Source organism: Scyliorhinus torazame, chromosome 8 (assembly GCF_047496885.1).
Source record: "Scyliorhinus torazame isolate Kashiwa2021f chromosome 8, sScyTor2.1, whole genome shotgun sequence".
In the NCBI taxonomy this organism is placed as follows: Eukaryota; Metazoa; Chordata; class Chondrichthyes; order Carcharhiniformes; family Scyliorhinidae; genus Scyliorhinus; species Scyliorhinus torazame.
Window position 1 is genome coordinate 681539 of NC_092714.1, and position 18349 is coordinate 699887.

The 18349-nt window shown below is 50.7% G+C and overlaps 2 protein-coding genes across 4 annotated transcripts in view; one reads left to right on the forward strand and one right to left on the reverse strand.

Annotated features, from left to right (window-relative positions):
- The window catches only part of LOC140427619 (ribosomal RNA processing protein 1 homolog B-like), a 944136-nt gene that overhangs the window by 420226 nt on the left and 505561 nt on the right, over nt 1–18349 (reverse strand). The gene's annotated exons all lie outside the window — the stretch shown is intronic.
- Nucleotides 1–18349, forward strand: part of LOC140427613 (1-acyl-sn-glycerol-3-phosphate acyltransferase gamma-like) — an 89102-nt gene that overhangs the window by 31422 nt on the left and 39331 nt on the right. Inside the window, exon 1 of one of the 3 annotated variants that reach the window (XM_072513025.1) lies at nt 14342–14360. The exons of the other annotated variants lie outside the window; for them this stretch is intronic. The gene's annotated coding sequence lies outside the window, so the exon portion shown is untranslated. Of the gene's footprint in view, nt 1–14341; nt 14361–18349 lie in introns of those variants that run through there. 3 annotated transcript variants of the gene reach the window in all.

Here is an 18349-nt window from a genome sequence, read left to right on the forward strand (position 1 = left end):
GGACGGGTCTGTCACTGTATAACACTGGGGTACAGTACTGGTGGGGACGGGTCTGTCACTGTCTAACACTGGGATACAGTACTGGTGGGGACGTGTCTGTCACTGTATAACACTGGGGTACAGTACTGGTGGGGACGGGTCTGTCACTGTCTAACACTGGGATACAGTACTGGTGGGGACGGGTCTGTCACTGTCTAACACTGGGATACAGTACTGGTGGGGACGTGTCTGTCACTGTATAACACTGGGGTACAGTACTGGTGGGGACGGGTCTGTCACTATATAGCACTGGGGCACAGTACTGGTGGGGACGGGTCTGTCACTGGATAGCACTGGGGCACAGTACTGGTGGGAACGGGTCTGTCACTGTATAACACTGGGGTACAGTACTGGTGGGGACGGGTCTGTAACTGTATAACACTGGGGTACAGTACTGGTGGGGACGGGTCTGTCACTGTATACCAATGGGGTACAGTACTGGTGGGGACGGGTCTGTCACTGTATAACACTGGGGTACAGTACTGGTGGGGACGGGTCTGTCACTGTATAACACTGGAGTACAGTACTGTTGGGGACGGGTCTGTCACTGTGTAACACTGGCGTACAGTACTGGTGGGAACGAGTCTGTCACTGTATAACACTGGGGTACAGTACTGGGGGGGGGGGTCTGTCACTGTATAACTGGGGTACAGTACTGGTGGGGATGGGTCTATCACTGCATAGCACTGGGGGTACAGTACTGGTCGGGACGGGTCTGTCACTATCAAACCGAGGGTACAGTACTGGTGGGGACGGGCCTGTCACTGTATAACACTGGGGTAGAGTATTGGTGGGGACCGGTCTGTCACTGTCTAACACTGGGATACAGTACTGGTGGGGACGGGTCTGTCTCTGTATAACACTGGGGTACAATACTGGTGGGGACGAGTCTGTCGCTGTATAACACTGGGATACAGTACTGGTGGGGACGGGTCTGTCACTGTATAACTGGGGTACAGTACTGGTGGGGACGGGTCTGTCACTGTATCACACTGGGGTACAGTACTGGACGGGACGGGTCTGTCACTGTATAGCACATGCGTACAGTACTGGTGAGGACGAGTCTGTCACTGTATAACACTGGGGTACAGTACTGGGGGGGTGGGTCTGTCACTGTATAACTGGGGTACAGTACTGGTGGGGATGGGTCTATCACTGTATAGCACTGGGGGTACAGTACTGGTGGGGACGGGTCTGTCACTATCAAACCGAGGGTACAGTACTGGTGGGGACGGGCCTGTCACTGTATAACACTGGGGTACAGTCCTGGTGGGGACGGGTCTGTCACTGTATAACACTGGGGTACAGTACTGGTGGGGACAGGTCTGTCACTGTATAACACTGGGGTACAGTACTGGTGGGGACACGTCTGTCACTATAACACTGGGGTACAGTACTGGTGGGGACGGGTCTGTCACTGTATACCAATGGGGTACAGTACTGGTGGGGACGCGTCTGTCACTGTATAACACTGGGGTACAGTACTGGTGGGGGCAGGTCTGTCTCTGTATAACACTGGGGTACAGTACTGGTGGGGACAGGTCTGTCACTGTATAACACTGGGGTACAGTACTGGTGTGGACGGGTCTGTCACTGTATAACACTTGGGTACAGTACTGGTGGGGACGAATCTGTCACTGTATAACACTGGGGTACAGTACTGGTGGGGACGGGTCTGTCACTGTATAGCACATGCGTACAGTACTGGTGAGGACGAGTCTGTCACTGTATAACACTGGGGTACAGTACTGGGGGGGTGGGTATATCACTGTATAGCACTGGGGTACAGTACTGGTGGGGACGGGTCTGTCACTTTCAAACCGAGGGTACAGTACTGGTGGGGACGGGTCTGTCACTGTATAACACTGGGGTACAGTACTGGTGGGGACGGGTCTGTCACTGTATTACACTGGGGTACAGGACTGGTGGGGACGGATCTGTCTCTGTATAACACTGGGGTACAATACTGGTGAGGACGGGCCTGTCACTGTATAACACTGGGGTACAGTACTGGGGGGGATGGGTCTGTCACTGTATAACTGGGGTACAGGACTGTTCGGGGTGCGTCTGTCACTGTATAGCACTGGGTGTACAGTACTGGTGGGGACGGGTCTGTCACTGTATAACACTGTGGTACAGTACTGGTGGGGACACGTCTGTCACTGTATACCAATGGGGTACAGTACTGGTGGGGACGCGTCTGTCACTGTATAACACTGGGGTACAGTACTGGTGGGGGCAGGTCTGTCTCTGTATAACACTGGGGTGCAGTACTGGTGGGGACAGGTCTGTCACTGTATAACACTGGGGTACAGTACTGGTGGGGACGGGTCTGTCACTGTATAGCACATGCGTACAGTACTGGTGAGGACGAGCCTGTCACTGTATAACACTGGGGTACAGTACTGGTGCGGACGGGTCTGTCACTGTCTAACACTGGGATACAGTACTGGTGGGGACGGGTCTGTCTCTGTATAACACTGGGGTACAGTACTGGTGGAGACGGGTCTGTCACTGTATAACACTGGGATACAGTACTGATGGGGACGGGTCTGTCACTGTGACACTGGGATACAGTACTGGTGGGGACGGGTCTGTCACTGTCTAACACTGGGATACAGTACTGCTGGGGACGGATCTGTCACTGTATAGCACTGGGGTACAGTACTGGTGGGGACGGATCTGTCACTGTATAACACTGGGGTACAGTACTGGTGGGGACGGGACTGTCACTGTATAACACTGGGGTACAGTACTGGTGGGGACGGGTCTGTCACTGTATAACACTGGGGTACAGTACTGTTGGGGACGGGTCTGTCACTGTATAGCACTGGGGGTACAGTACTGGTGGGGATGGGTCTGTCACTATCAAACCGAGGGTACAGTACTGGTGGGGACGGGCCTGTCACTGTATAACACTGGGGTAGAGTATTGGTGGGGATGGGTCTGTCACTGTATTACACTGGGATACAGTACTGGTGGGGACGGGTCTGTCGCTGTATAACACTGGGGTACAATACTGGTGGGGACGAGTCTGTCACTGTATAACTGGGGTACCGTACTGGAGGGGACGGGTCTGTCACTGTATAGCACATGCGTACAGTACTGGTGAGGACGAGTCTGTCACTGTATAACACTGGGGTACAGTACTGGGGGGGTGGGTCTGTCACTGTATAACTGGGGTACAGTACTGGTGGGGATGGGTCTATCACTGTATAGCACTGGGGGTACAGTACTGGTGGGGACGGGTCTGTCACTATCAAACCGAGGGTACAGTACTGGTGGGGACGGGCCTGTCACTGTATAACACTGGGGTACAGTATTGGTGGGGACGGGTCTGTCACTGTATTACACTGGGGTACAGTACTGGTGGGGACGGGTCTATCGGTGTATAACACTGGGGTACAGGCCTGTTGGGGACAGGTCTGTCACTGTATAACACGGGTACAGTACTAGTGGGGACGGGTCTGTCACTGTGTAACACTGGGGTACAGTACTGGTGGGGACGGGTCTGTCACTGTATAACACTGGGGTACAGTCCTGGGGGGGGGATGGGTCTGTCACTGTATAACTGGGGTACAGTCCTGGGGGGGGATGGGTCTGTCACTGTATAACTGGGGTACAGGACTGTTGGGGGTGGGTCTGTCACTGTATAGCACTGGGTGTACAGTACTGGTGGGGATGGGTCTGTCACTATTACACTGGGGGTACAGTACTGGTGGGGACGGGTCTGTCACTGTATTACACTGGGGTACAGTACTGGTGGGGACGGGTCTGTCGCTGTATTACACTGGGGTACAGTACTGGTGGGGACGGGTCTGTCACTGTATAACACTGTGGTACAGTACTGGTGGGGACACGTCTGTCTCTATAACACTGGGGTACAGTACTGGTGAGTAGTTAGTTTAAAAAGCTTACCTTTACAGGAGCAGCCCTTTGGATTTCGGGAGGTGAGTAGTTAGTTTAAAAAGCTTACCTTTACAGGAGTAGCCCTTTGGATTTCGGCGGCAGCGGTGCGCAGGGGCCTTCTTGGAGGTGAGTAGTGAATTTAAAACCACTTACCTTTACAGGAGCAGCCCTTTGGGTTTCGGCGGCAGCGGTGCGCAGGGGCCTTCTGGGAGGTGAGTAGTTAGTTTAAAAAGCCTTGCCTGGTCCCGTGTCTGTTCTTCTTTTCAGTTTTATTTGTTTTTATATAAGGCGGGAACCGGAAGTTCTACCTCTGGCAAGTGCCCCCCCCCCCCCCCCCCCAACCAATAAATTCTGGTGGAGAGGAAACCCGAGACACTACACGTGTGTCTCCCACGCGCCCTCCTCCTCTAACCTAATAATAAGACCCATTGGTGTAAGGTAAGTGCCATATTATATTATTAGCATTGTGCAGGTCAAGGATCGGTGGTGGAGGAGCAGTCTCTGTCAGCGAGAGAACCTGAGAACATCTCAGACACTCAGAAGGCAAGTAAGTGATTTTTACTTTTATACCTTTTTTCAAATTGTGTGTGTCGGGGGGAAACTGAAGCGACATCACAGAAAAGCTGTGACCTGAGTGGCTGGTTGGGATTCTAACCTAAATTTTTAAAAAAAATTTGAGTATTTGGGAACTAATTAAACATCATAACTTAATTATAATTTAGAGGATATCTAAGCCAGAGATCGGAGAGTATTATAGTTAGCTATCGCATTTCTATTAGAAATCTAGTGCTAGGAAACAGATAGTTGACAGTAACTTTGCAATTTAAAAAAAAAGTATTTAAAAAAAAAAAAGACAAATTTTAATTTTAATTAATTGACGCAATGTCAGTTAGAGGGGTGCTGTGCTCTGACTGTGAGATGTGGCAGGTCCGGGAGGCTTCCAGCGTCCCGGATGGCTTCATCTGCAGAAAGTGCACCCAACTGCAGCTCCTCACAGACCGCATGGTTCGGTTGGAGCAGCAATTGGATGCACTTAGGAGCATGCAGGTGGCGGAAAGCGTCATAGATCGCAGTTATGTAAATATGGTCACACCCAAGGTGCAGGCAGAGAAATGGGTGACCACCAGAAAGGGCAGGCAGTCAGTGCAGGAATCCCCTGTGGTTGTCCCCCTCTCGAACAGATATACCCCTTTGGATACTGTCGGGGGGGATAGCCTATCAGGGGAAAACAGCAGCAGCCAGAGCAGTGGCACCACGGCTGGCTCTGATGTTCAGAAGGGAGGGTCAAAGCGCAGAAGAGTAATAGTAATAGGGGACTCTATAGTCAGGGGCACAGATAGGCGCTTCTGTGGACGTGAAAGAGACTCCAGGATGGTATGTTGCCTCCCTGGTGCCAGGGTCCAGGATGTCTCCGAACGGGTAGAGGGAATCCTGAAGGGGGAGGGCAAACAGGCAGAGGTCGTTGTACATATTGGTACTAACGACATAGGCAGGAAGGGGCATGAGGTCCTGCAGCAGGAGTTCAGGGAGCTAGGCAGAAAGTTAAAAGACAGGACCTCGAGGGTTGTAATCTCGGGATTACTCCCTGTGCCACGTGCCAGTGAGGCTAGAAATAGGAAGATAGAGCAGACAAACACGTGGCTAAACAGCTGGTGTAGGAGGGAGGGTTTCCGTTTTCTGGACCACTGGGAGCTCTTCCGGGGCAGGTGTGACCTGTATAAGATGGACGGGTTGCATCTAAACCGGAGAGGCATAAATATCCTGGCCGCGAGGTTTGCTAGTGTCACACGGGAGGGTTTAAACTAGTATGGCAGGGGGGTGGGTACGCGAGCAATAGGTCAGAAGGTGTGAGCATTGAGGGAGAACTAGGGAATAGGGACAGTGTGGCTCTGAGGCAGAGCAGACGGGGAAAAGTTGCTGAACACAGCGGGTCTGGTGGCCTGAAGTGCATATGTTTTAATGCAAGGAGCATTACGGGTAAGGCAGATGAACTTAGAGCTTGGATTACTACTTGGAACTATGATGTTATTGCCATTACAGAGACCTGGTTGAGGGAAGGGCAGGATTGGCAGCTAAACGTTCCAGGATTTAGATGTTTCAGGCGGGATAGAGGGGGATGTAAAAGGGGAGGCGGAGTTGCGCTACTTGTTCGGGAGAATATCACAGCTATACTGCGAGAGGACACCTCAGAGGGCAGTGAGGCTATATGGGTAGAGATCAGGAATAAGAAGGGTGCAGTCACAATGTTGGGGGTATACTACAGGCCTCCCAACAGCCAGCGGGAGATAGAGGAGCAGATAGGTAGACAGATTTTGGAAAAGAGTAAAAACAACAGGGTTGTGGTGATGGGAGACTTCAACTTCCCCAATATTGACTGGGACTCACTTAGTGCCAGGGGCTTAGACGGGGCGGAGTTTGTAAGGAGCATCCAGGAGGGCTTCTTAAAACAATATGTAAACAGTCCAACTAGGGAAGGGGCAGTACTGGACCTGGTATTGGGGAATGAGCCCGGCCAGGTGGTAGATGTTTCAGTAGGGGAGCATTTCGGTAACAGTGACCACAATTCAGTAAGTTTTAAAGTACTGGTGGACAAGGATAAGAGTGGTCCGAGGATGAATGTGCTAAATTGGGGGAAGGCTAATTATGACAATATTAGGCGGGAACTGAAGAACATAGATTGGGGGCGGATGTTTGAGGGCAAATCAACATCTGACATGTGGGAGGCTTTCAAGTGTCAGTTGAAAGGAATACAGGACAGGCATGTTCCTGTGAGGAAGAAAGATAAATACGGCAATTTTCGGGAACCTTGGATGACGAGTGATATTGTAGGCCTCGTCAAAAATAAAAAGGAGGCATTTGTCAGGGCTAAAAGGCTGGGAACAGACGAAGCCTGTGTGGCATATAAGGAAATTAGGAAGGAACTTAAGCAAGGAGTCAGGAGGGCTAGAAGGGGTCATGAAAAGTCATTGGCAAATAGGGTTAAGGAAAATCCCAAGGCTTTTTACACGTACATAAAAAGCAAGAGGGTAGCCAGGGAAAGGGTTGGCCCACTGAAGGATAGGCAAGGGAATCTATGTGTGGAGCCAGAGGAAATGGGCGAGGTACTAAATGAATACTTTGCATCAATATTCACCAAAGAGAAGGAATTGGTAGATGTTGAGTCTGGAGAAGGGGGTGTAGATAGCCTGGGTCACATTGTGATCCAAAAAGACGAGGTGTTGGGTGTCTTAAAAAATATTAAGGTAGATAAGTCCCCAGGGCCTGATGGGATCTACCCCAGAATACTGAAGGAGGCTGGAGAGGAAATTGCTGAGGCCTTGACAGAAATCTTTGGATCCTCGCTGTCTTCAGGGGATGTCCCGGAGGACTGGAGAATAGCCAATGTTGTTCCTCTGTTTAAGAAGGGTAGCAAGGATAATCCCGGGAACTACAGGCCGGTGAGCCTTACTTCAGTGGTAGGGAAATTACTGGAGAGAATTCTTCGAGACAGGATCTACTCCCATTTGGAAGCAAATGGACGTATTAGTGAGAGGCAGCACGGTTTTGTGAAGGGGAGGTCGTGTCTCACTAACTTGATAGAGTTTTTCGAGGAGGTCACTAAGATGATTGATGCAGGTAGGGCAGTAGATGTTGTCTATATGGACTTCAGTAAGGCCTTTGACAAGGTCCCTCATGGTAGACTAGTACAAAAGGTGAAGTCACACGGGATCAGGGGTGAACTGGCAAGGTGGATACAGAACTGGCTAGGCCATAGAAGGCAGAGGGTAGCAATGGAGGGATGCTTTTCTAATTGGAGGGCTGTGACCAGTGGTGTTCCACAGGGATCAGTGCTGGGACCTTTGCTCTTTGTAGTATATATAAATGATTTGGAGGAAAATGTAACTGGTCTGATTAGTAAGTTTGCAGACGACACAAAGGTTGGTGGAATTGCGGATAGCGATGAGGACTGTCTGAGGATACAGCAGGATTTAGATTGTCTGGAGACTTGGGCGGAGAGATGGCAGATGGAGTTTAATCCGGACAAATGTGAGGTAATGCATTTTGGAAGGGCTAATGCAGGTAGGGAATATACAGTGAATGGTAGAACCCTCAAGAGTATTGAAAGTCAAAGAGATCTAGGAGTACAGATCCACAGGTCATTGAAAGGGGCAACACAGGTGGAGAAGGTAGTCAAGAAGGCATACGGCATGCTTGCCTTCATTGGCCGGGGCATTGAGTATAAGAATTGGCAAGTCATGTTGCAGTTGTATAGAACCTTAGTTAGGCCACACTTGGAGTATAGTGTTCAATTCTGGTCGCCACACTACCAGAAGGATGTGGAGGCTTTAGAGAGGGTGCAGAAGAGATTTACCAGAATGTTGCCTGGTATGGAGGGCATAAGCTATGAGGAGCGATTGAATAAACTCGGTTTGTTCTCACTGGAACGAAGGAGGTTGAGGGGAGACCTGATAGAGGTATACAAAATTATGAGGGGCATAGACAGAGTGGATAGTCAGAGGCTTTTCCCCAGGGTAGAGGGGTCAATTACTAGGGGGCATAGGTTTAAGGTGAGAGGGGCAAGGTTTAGAGTAGATGTACGAGGCAAGTTTTTTACGCAGAGGGTAGTGGGTGCCTGGAACTCACTACCGGAGGAGGTAGTGGAAGCAGGGACGATAGGGACATTTAAGGGGCATCTTGACAAATATATGAATAGGATGGGAATAGAAGGATACGGACCCAGGAAGTGTAGAAGATTGTAGTTTAGTCGGGCAGTATGGTCGGCACGGGCTTGGAGGGCCGAAGGGCCTGTTCCTGTGCTGTACATTTCTTTGTTCTTTGTTCTTTGGTGGGGACGGGTCTGTCACTGTATAACACTGGGGTACAGTACTGGTGGGGGCAGGTCTGTCTCTGTATAACACTGGGGTACAGTACTGGTGAGGACGAGTCTGTCACTGTATAACACTGGGGTACAGTACTGGTGGGGGCAGGTCTGTCTCTGTATAACACTGGGGTACAGTACTGGTGAGGACGAGTCTGTCACTGTATAACACTGGGGTACAGTACTGGTGGGGGCAGGTCTGTCTCTGTATAACACTGGGGTACAGTACTGGTGGGGATAGGTCTGTCACTATCAAACCGAGGGTACAGTTCTGGTGGGGACGGGTCTGTCACTGTATAACACTGGGGTACAGTACTGTTGGGGACGGGTCTGTCACTGTGTAACACTGGGGTACAGTACTGGGGGGGGAAGGGTCTGTCACTGTATAACTGAGGTACAGTACTGGTGGGGACGGGTCTGTCACTGTATAACACTGGGGTACAGTACTGGAGGGGACGGGTCTGTCACTGTATAACTGGGGTACAGGACTGTTGGGGGTGGGTCTGTCACTATTACACTGGGGGTACAGTACTGGTGGGGACGGGTCTGTCACTGTCTAACACTGGGATACAGTACTGGTGGGGACGTGTCTGTCACTGTATAACACTGGGGTACAGTACTGGTGGGGACGGGTCTGTCACTGTGTAACACTGGGGTACAGTACTGGTGGGAACGAGTCTGTCACTGTATAACACTGGGGTACAGTACTGGAGGGGACGGGTCTGTCACTGTAGAGCACATGCGTACAGTACTGGTGAGGACGAGTCTGTCACTGTATTACACTGGGGTACAGTACTGGGGGGGGTGGGTCTGTCACTGTATCACTCGGGTACAGTACTGGTCGGGATGGGTCTATCACTGTATAGCACTGGGGGTACAGTACTGGTGGGGACGGGTCTGTCACTATCAAACCGAGGGTACAGTACTGGTGGGGACGGGCCTGTCACTGTATAACACTGGGGTACAGTACTGGTGGGGACGGGTCTATCGTGTATAACACTGGGGTACAGGACTGGTGGGGACGGGTCTGTCACTGTATAACACGGGTACAGTACTAGTGGGGACGGGTCTGTCACTGTGTAACACTGGGGTACAGTACTGGTGGGGACGGGCCTGTCTCTGTATAACACTGGTGAGGACGGGTCTGTCACTGTATAACACTGGGGTACAGTACTGGGGGGGGATGGGTCTGTCACTGTATAACTGGGGTACAGGACTGTTGGGGGTGGGTCTGTCACTGTATAGCACTGGGTGTACAGTACTGGTGGGGATGGGTCTGTCACTATTACACTGGGGGTACAGTACTGGTGGGGACGGGTCTGTCACTGTATTACACTGGGGTACAGTACTGGTGGGGATGGGTCTGTCACTGTATAACACTGGGGTACAGTACTGGTGGGGACGGGTCTGTCACTGTGTAACACTGGGGTACAGTACTGGTGGGAACGAGTCTGTCACTGTATAACACTGGGGTACAGTACTGGGGGGGTGGGTCTGTCACTGTATAACTGGGGTACAGTACTGGTGGGGATGGGTCTGTCACTATCAAACCGAGGGTACAGTACTGGTGGGGACGGGCCTGTCACTGTATAACACTGGGGTACATTATTGGTGGGGACGGGTCTGTCACTGTATTACACTGGGGTACAGTACTGGTGCGGACGGGTCTGTCGCTGTATAACACTGGGGTACAATACTGGTGGGGACGAGTCTGTCGCTGTATAGCACTGGGATACAGTACTGGTGGGGACGGGTCTGTCACTGTATAACTGGGGTACAGTACTGGTGGGGACGGGTCTGTCACTGTATAACACTGCGGTACAGTACTGGTGGGGACGGGTCTGTCCCTGTATAACACTGGGATACAGCACTGGTGGGGACGGGTCTGTCACTGTATAACACTAGGGTACAGTACTGGGGGGGGAAGGGTCTGTCACTGTATAACACTGGGGTACAGTACCCGGGGGGACGGGTCTGTCACTGTATAACACTGGAGTACAGTACTGGTAGGGACGGGTCTGTCACTGTATAACACTGGGGTACAGTACTGGTGGGGACGAGTCTGTCACTGTATAACACTGGGGTACAGTACTGGGGGGGTGGGTCTGTCACTGTATAACTGGGGTACAGTACTGGTGGGGATGGGTCTATCACTGTATAACACTGGGGTACAGTACTGGTGGGGACAGGTCTGTCACTGTATAACACTGGGGTACAGTACTGGTGGGGACGGGTCTGTAACTGCATAACACTGGGGTACAGTCCTGGTGGGGACGGGTCTGTCGCTGTATAACACTGGGGTACAGTACTGGTGGGGATGGGTCTATCACTGTATAGCACTGGGGGTACAGTACTGGTGGGGATGGTTCTGTCACTGTATAACACTGGGGTACAGTACTGGTGGGGACGGGTCTGTCACTGTATAACTGGGGTACAGTACTGGTGGGGACGGGTCTGTCACTGTATAACACTGCGGTACAGTACTGGTGGGGTCGGGTCTGTCCCTGTATAACACTGGGATACAGCACTGGTGGGGACGGGTCTGTCACTGTATAACACTAGGGTACAGTACTGGGGGGGGAAGGGTCTGTCACTGTATAACACTGGGGTACAGTACTGGTAGGGACGGGTCTGTCACTGTATAACACTGGGGTACAGTACTGGTGGGGACGGGTCTATCGGTGTATAACACTGGGGTACCGGACTGGTGGGGACGGGTCTGTCACTGTATAACGTGGGTACAGTACTGGTGGGGACGGGTCTGTCACTATATAACACTGGGGTACAGTACTGGTGGGGACGGGTCTATCGGTGCATAACACTGGGGTACCGGACTGGTGGGGACGGGTCTGTCACTATAACACTGGGGTACAGTACTGGAGGGGACGGGTCTGTCACTGTATAGCACTTGCGTACAGTACTGGTGAGGACGAGTCTGTCACTGTATAACACTTGGGTACAGTACTGGGGGGGTGGGTCTGTCACTGTATAGCACTGGGGGTACAGTACTGGTGGGGACGGGCCTGTCACTGTATAACACTGGGGTACAGTATTGGTGGGGACGGGTCTGTCACTGTATTACACTGGGGTACAGTAGTGGTGGGGACGGGTCTATCGGTGTATAACACTGGGGTACAGGACTCGTGGGGACGGGTCTGTCACTGTATAACACGGGTACAGTACTAGTGGGGACGGGTCTGTCACTGTGTAACACTGGGGTACAGTACTGGTGGGGACGGGCCTGTCTCTGTATAACACTGGGGTACAATACTGGTGAGGACGGGTCTGTCACTGTATAACACTGGGGTACAGTACTGGGGGGGGGGGAATGGGTCTGTCACTGTATAACTGGGGTACAGTACTGGTGGGGATGGGTCTGTCACTTTTACACTGGGGGTACAGTACTGGTGGGGACGGGTCTGTCACTGTATTACACTGGGGTACAGTACTCGTGGGGACGGGTCTGTCGCTGTATTGCACTGGGGTACAGTACTGGTGGGGACGGGTCTGTCACTGTATAGCACTGGGGCACAGTACTGGTGGGGACGGGTCTGTCACTGTATAACACTGGGGTACAGTACTGGTGGGGACGGGCCTGTCTCTGTATAACACTGGGGTACAATACTGGTGAGGACGGGTCTGTCACTGTATAACACTGGGGTACAGTACTGGGGGGGGATGGGTCTGTCACTGTATAACTGGGGTACAGGACTGTTCGGGGTGCGTCTGTCACTGTATAGCACTGGGTGCACAGTTCTGGTGGGGATGGGTCTGTCACTATTACACTGGGGGTACAGTACTGGTGGGGACGGGTCTGTCACTGTATTACACTGGGGTACAGTACTGGTGGGGACGGGTCTGTCACTGTATAACACTGTGGTACAGTACTGGTGGGGACGGGTCTGTCACTGTATAGCACATGCGTACAGTACTGGTGAGGACGAGCCTGTCACTGTATAACACTGGGGTACAGTACTGGTGGGGACGGGTCTGTCACTGTCTAACACTGGGATACAGTACTGGTGGGGACGGGTCTGTCTCTGTATAACACTGGGGTACAGTACTGGTGGGGACGGGTCTGTCACTGTATAACACTGGAGTACAGTACTGATGGGGACGGGTCTGTCACTGTGACACTGGGATACAGTACTGGTGGGGACGGGTCTGTCACTGTATTACACTGGGGTACAGTACTGGTGGGGACGGGTCTGTCACTGTATAACACTGTGGTACAGTACTGGTGGGGACACGTCTGTCACTATAACACTGGGGTACAGTACTGGTGGGGACGGGTCTGTCACTGTATACCAATGGGGTACAGTACTGGTGGGGACGCGTCTGTCACTGTATAACACTGGGGTACAGTACTGGTGGGGGCAGGTCTGTCTCTGTATAACACTGGGGTACAGTACTGGTGGGGACAGGTCTGTCACTGTATAACACTGGGGTACAGTACTGGTGGGGACGGGTCTGTCACTGTATAGCACATGCGTACAGTACTGGTGAGGACGAGCCTGTCACTGTATAACACTGGGGTACAGTACTGGTGGGGACGGGTCTGTCACTGTCTAACACTGGGATACAGTACTGGTGGGGACGGGTCTGTCTCTGTATAACACTGGGGTACAGTACTGGTGGGGACGGGTCTGTCACTGTATAACACTGGGGTACAGTACTGGTGGAGACGGGTCTGTCACTGTATAACACTGGAGTACAGTACTGATGGGGACGGGTCTGTCACTGTGACACTGGGATACAGTACTGGTGGGGACGGGTCTGTCACTGCATAACACTGGGTACAGAACTGGTGGGGACGGGTCTGTCACTGTATAACACTGGGTACAGTACTGGTGGGGACGGGTCTGTCAATGTATACCAATGGGGTACAGTACTGGTGGGGACGGGTCTGTCACTGTATAACACTGGGGTACAGTACTGGTGGGGACGGGTCTGTCACTGTATAACACTGGGGTACAGTACTGGTGGGGACGGGTCTGTCACTGTATAACACTGGGGTACAGTACTGGTGGGGACGGGTCTGTCACTGTATAACACTGGGGTACAGTACTGGTGGGGACGGGTCTGTCACTGTATTACACTGGGGTACAGTACTGGGGGGGACGGGTCTGTCACTGTATAATTCTGGGGTACAGTACTGGTGCGGCCCCTTGCCAGGATATGTTGCTATAATGACCTGTGAGTTTACTCTCTAAAGAAAATGTGATGCAGTGAACTATGTTCTGTGTCGTCTGAATCCCCTCCGAAATGAAACAGTTGTCGGTGAGTTGCTCAGGATTTCAGCGCATTGGGCGCTGAAGTTTGGATTGTTTTATTTGGCATGGAGTGCAGCTGATGTGGCAGTGTGACAATGGACTATTTCACCCTGCTGTTTGTTCTTTGACCTCAGTATGAGTGGGCTGAGGTGATCAGCTGATTGGTGCAAGTACAGTGTTTGTCATTAGCTCTGGAATAATTCCCTTGTCCTTGTACAAAGGTCGTTTTTATGTAGCTGTCACTGTGGGTGAACTTTCTGCCTGATAGCCGAGTGTTGCAGGTTGGTCATCTGAAATTGCACTGTAGCTGTTGTTTTCGTCAGGAATATTGTTGGTGTGTGAATGAGTAGCGTCCCCAGGGATGTGGACAATCCCTGTTTACATGTCCTTCAGCAGATGAGGAACCCTGACCTCCTCCTGCTGACATGTCCTGACATCAGAATGACTTCATGGCTCCTTACTAACACGTCAGCAGTGTGCCCTTGACTGGTGTTTCACCCTTGAGACTGGGACCTCACAATAATCTACCGAGGCTGAAAATGGGAGATTAGAGAACAAGAACATGGGCCAGTTTGTCAGCTTCTGGTTAGCTGCTGTTACTGTCTGCTGGGCTATCCTGGTCAGGCTGTAAGTAACAACTGCTTCAGTGGGGGTGAGAAAGGTGTGTTTACAGCCTGCGCAGGTATCAGCAAGTCACGTTTTTGCCTGTCCAGGAGTGGAGGTTTCACAGTTCCCTTTTGGTGTCTGAGATGCTGCCATGCATCGTTCCAGTGACTAGGTGGAGTAGAGATGTTTATCTAGACCCTTCCTGACCTGTGTCAGCTAGCTCAGCATCAACTGTTGTTGACTTGATGTTTATCTGCTTCTCTACCTCAATAAATCTGCTATTGAGTGATTTCTGATCAATGCCCTTTTTTGTGTGTCTCACTCCGCCATGCCTTCTCCAGTGACAGCTGGCCCAGCCACTCTGTCACAGCTAGAGGTGTTTCTTGTCATACCTAGCGTGAGCCATTGAGGACAGGAGAACAGCAGAGACCAGTTGCGGGGTGGTGGGGGGGGGGATGCTCTGCCGAGGCCCGGGGGGTGGGGGGGGCGGCTGTCCGGGGGGCTCTGCCGAGGCTGGGGGGGCTCTGCCGAGGCACAGGACTGTGTATCTGGTCCATGTATAGTGCAGCAAGATCCTATCGCATGCTGCCCGGAGACAGGAGGACTGACTAGTTGAGGATCAGTAACACTGGCTGCTCCGGTATTGTGATATCGGTGTTAGCAAGCTTCGAACAGCCACTTACATTGTAGGATTTTGGTCATTGTATGTATGGCTTCAGTGAGCTTACTAACATTAGATTGTGCTCTCCTGCTGCATTTTCCAGCCGGTAGTTTTTAAATAGAACAGGTAACTATGCAGAAGCAGTGGAGTATGTATTCTGAACAGCAATATGATCTTTCTCTGTTTGTGTGGTCATCCTCGGGCAACTGATCTTTATTTCCTGCAGTCTGTGTTTTGTCATGCTCTGTATCTGACCCTTCGGTTTGTGAGTGCTTAGAGACAGTGTGGGTCCCGGACCTGGTCTGACCTTGCTGTGAACTGTGGTCACCTTCTGGTACCCAGAACAGTCTGGTACAAATCTCATTAGAACAGGAGGAGGCCGTTTAGCCACTGAAGACTGTTTTGCTATTCAGTCAGATCATGGCTAGCCTAGATCAGTAGTAGCAAGTAGTCCGAGCTTTCTCAAAGTGTGACCACTGGGTGTGCAGTGCTCATAGTTCCTCTCTGCTGCCGGCAGATGTTCTGTCTGAAGTCCTTCCACAAGTGGAGAGGCTGTTCTGTGCAGTCTCTGAGGTTCAGCATTGCTTGGTAACCAGCTCACCATCAGTATTGCCGGCTACTCAAATTGATTGATTGTGCAAGAATGTTACAATCCATGCTCGAGACAGCCTAACATCAGTCATGGGAATTCTTTTTGTGATAATAGTCTGGACCACAATTAATTGCTGCTTGGAATACTGTGGGTTAATAAATAGATTTGTTAAAGGCAATAAAAGCAAAATGCTGGAAATACCCGGCACGTTATTCAGCATCTGTGGCAAGAAAGTTTCACGTCTGTGACCTTTCATCGGAACTGGCAAAAACTGAGATGTAAAAGGTTGTGAGCAAGGGCTCTGGGACAAGAATAAAAGCGAGCTCTGTGGTTGGGTCAAAGACCGGTGAGATGGAATGAGAGAGTTTTTCCAGTACAAAGCATGGATATGAAATGAGCTCGGGGACAGAAATGAGAGAGTAGTGGGATAAACTGTTTTTGGACTATCTCTCACGTTGACTTGTGTTAATAACCTGAACTTGGCTAAAACAGGTTCTAATTTAAAATTTTGCAAATGGTACATGACTTGGAAGTATGGTAAGCACCAAGACTGATAGTAACAGACTTCTGGAGGGTATAGGCTGTTAAAATGGGAGGCATATAGAAGATTAAATGTCTCAGAATCGTGGAGCTTAAACACCGTTGCGACTGTGTTGAAGACTGAGTGAAGTGATGGACGTTGACAGGTAGAATGAGGAGACTCATTCCTAAACTAAAAGGAATCATTTGAAAGAGGGTAAAGAAATAGTCATGAAGGTGGCAGGACAAGTTGCAAAAGTGGTTAAAAAGATATAGAGAAGCGTTCACTTTTTAAATAAATGCACTGACAGCAAAAGTAAGGATGTAATGGTAAACCTGTTTTGAAAGTCACCACAGACCCCCAAGGACCACAGGCTGTTCTCCCCTTTTAAGAGAGAGCTGACTGGTGGTGATTTAACCTGAGGGTCACCCACACCTCAGGCGAGGGGCAGGGGTGAGAGGGCGGGGCCTTCATGAATAACCTCAGCTGGTACGGGAATGGAACCCACGCTGCTGGCCTCGCTCTGCATCACAAACCAGCTGGTACGGGAATGGAACCCACGCTGCTGGCCTCGCTCTGCATCACAAAGCAGCTGTCCAGCCAACTGTCCAGTCAACAGCCCCAAAACCTTTTCTAAAATGCTGGTCTAGCTTCGAGACCACACTTCAGGAAGGATGTCAAAGCCTTTGGAAGGTTTATGGGAATGGGATGAGGAATTTCAGTCAGTGTGGAGAGACTGGAGAAGCTGGGATTTTTCTCCTTGGAGCAGCGGAGTTAGGCGGAGGCTGTTCCTGTACAACAATGGAGATGGAACAAAATCTGGGAACTATAGTTGAGCATCATGTTTGTGAAAGGAAAGGAATTTGTAGGATAAGACCTGATTGAACAACATCTAAAGACAGAAAATATCATTTCAAAAATTCAGCTTGATCCTGAAATGTTAAGTCCTGTTTAATCTGATAGAATGATGGAGCTGATCTAACTAATACACCAGATGTCATGCATTGATTTTCAAACGCCTTCAATAGGGGACCACATGGTTCAGGAACCTGGTCAAACAACTGAACCAATAGAAAATTGGCAAAAAATGAGATAGCTGAGATCATCGGTAAAGAAAGGTTAGTTATTAGATGTGGTACAAACCCCCACACAAACTAGCTGCCCTGAATACCCTGTTTCTAGTACTGTATTAATTTTAATCCTCCACAAATATTCTACAGGTACAGTAGCATCACAGAGATTACGTAATCCAGCAGCCTAGACTAGTGATCTGGGGACAAAAGTTGAAATCCCACTATAGTAGCTGGGAAGTTTAAATTCTGTTCATTTAATGTAGGAATATAGAAAGTCCGAGATCTGGGCGTGTTTGTCCACAGATCTTTGAAGGTGGCAACACAAGTGGACAATGTAGTCAAGAAAACATACGGAATGCTTGCCTTCGTTGGACGGGGCATCGAATATAAAAACTGGCAAGTCACGCTACAGTTGTATAGAACCTTGGTAAGGCCGGACTGGGAATATTGCGCACAGAAGGATGTGGAGGCATTGGAGAGGGTGCAGGGGAGGATGTTGCCTGGTCTGGAGGGTGTTAGCGATGCGGAGAGGCGGAATAGACTCGGACTGGTTTCATTAGAAAGACAGAGGTTGAGGGGTGACCTGATAGAGGTCTACAAGATTACGAGGGGCATGGACAGAGTGGATGGACAGGCACTCTTTCTCAGGGTGAAGGGGTCAGTCACCAGGGGGCAGAGGTTTAAGGTCATGGGGCAAAGTTTAGAGGAGATGTGCGAGGCAGGTTTTTTACGCAGAGGGTGGTGAGTGCCTGGAACGCGTTGCCAGGGGAGGTTGTGGAAGCAGATACATTAACGGTGTTCAAAAGGCATCTTGACAA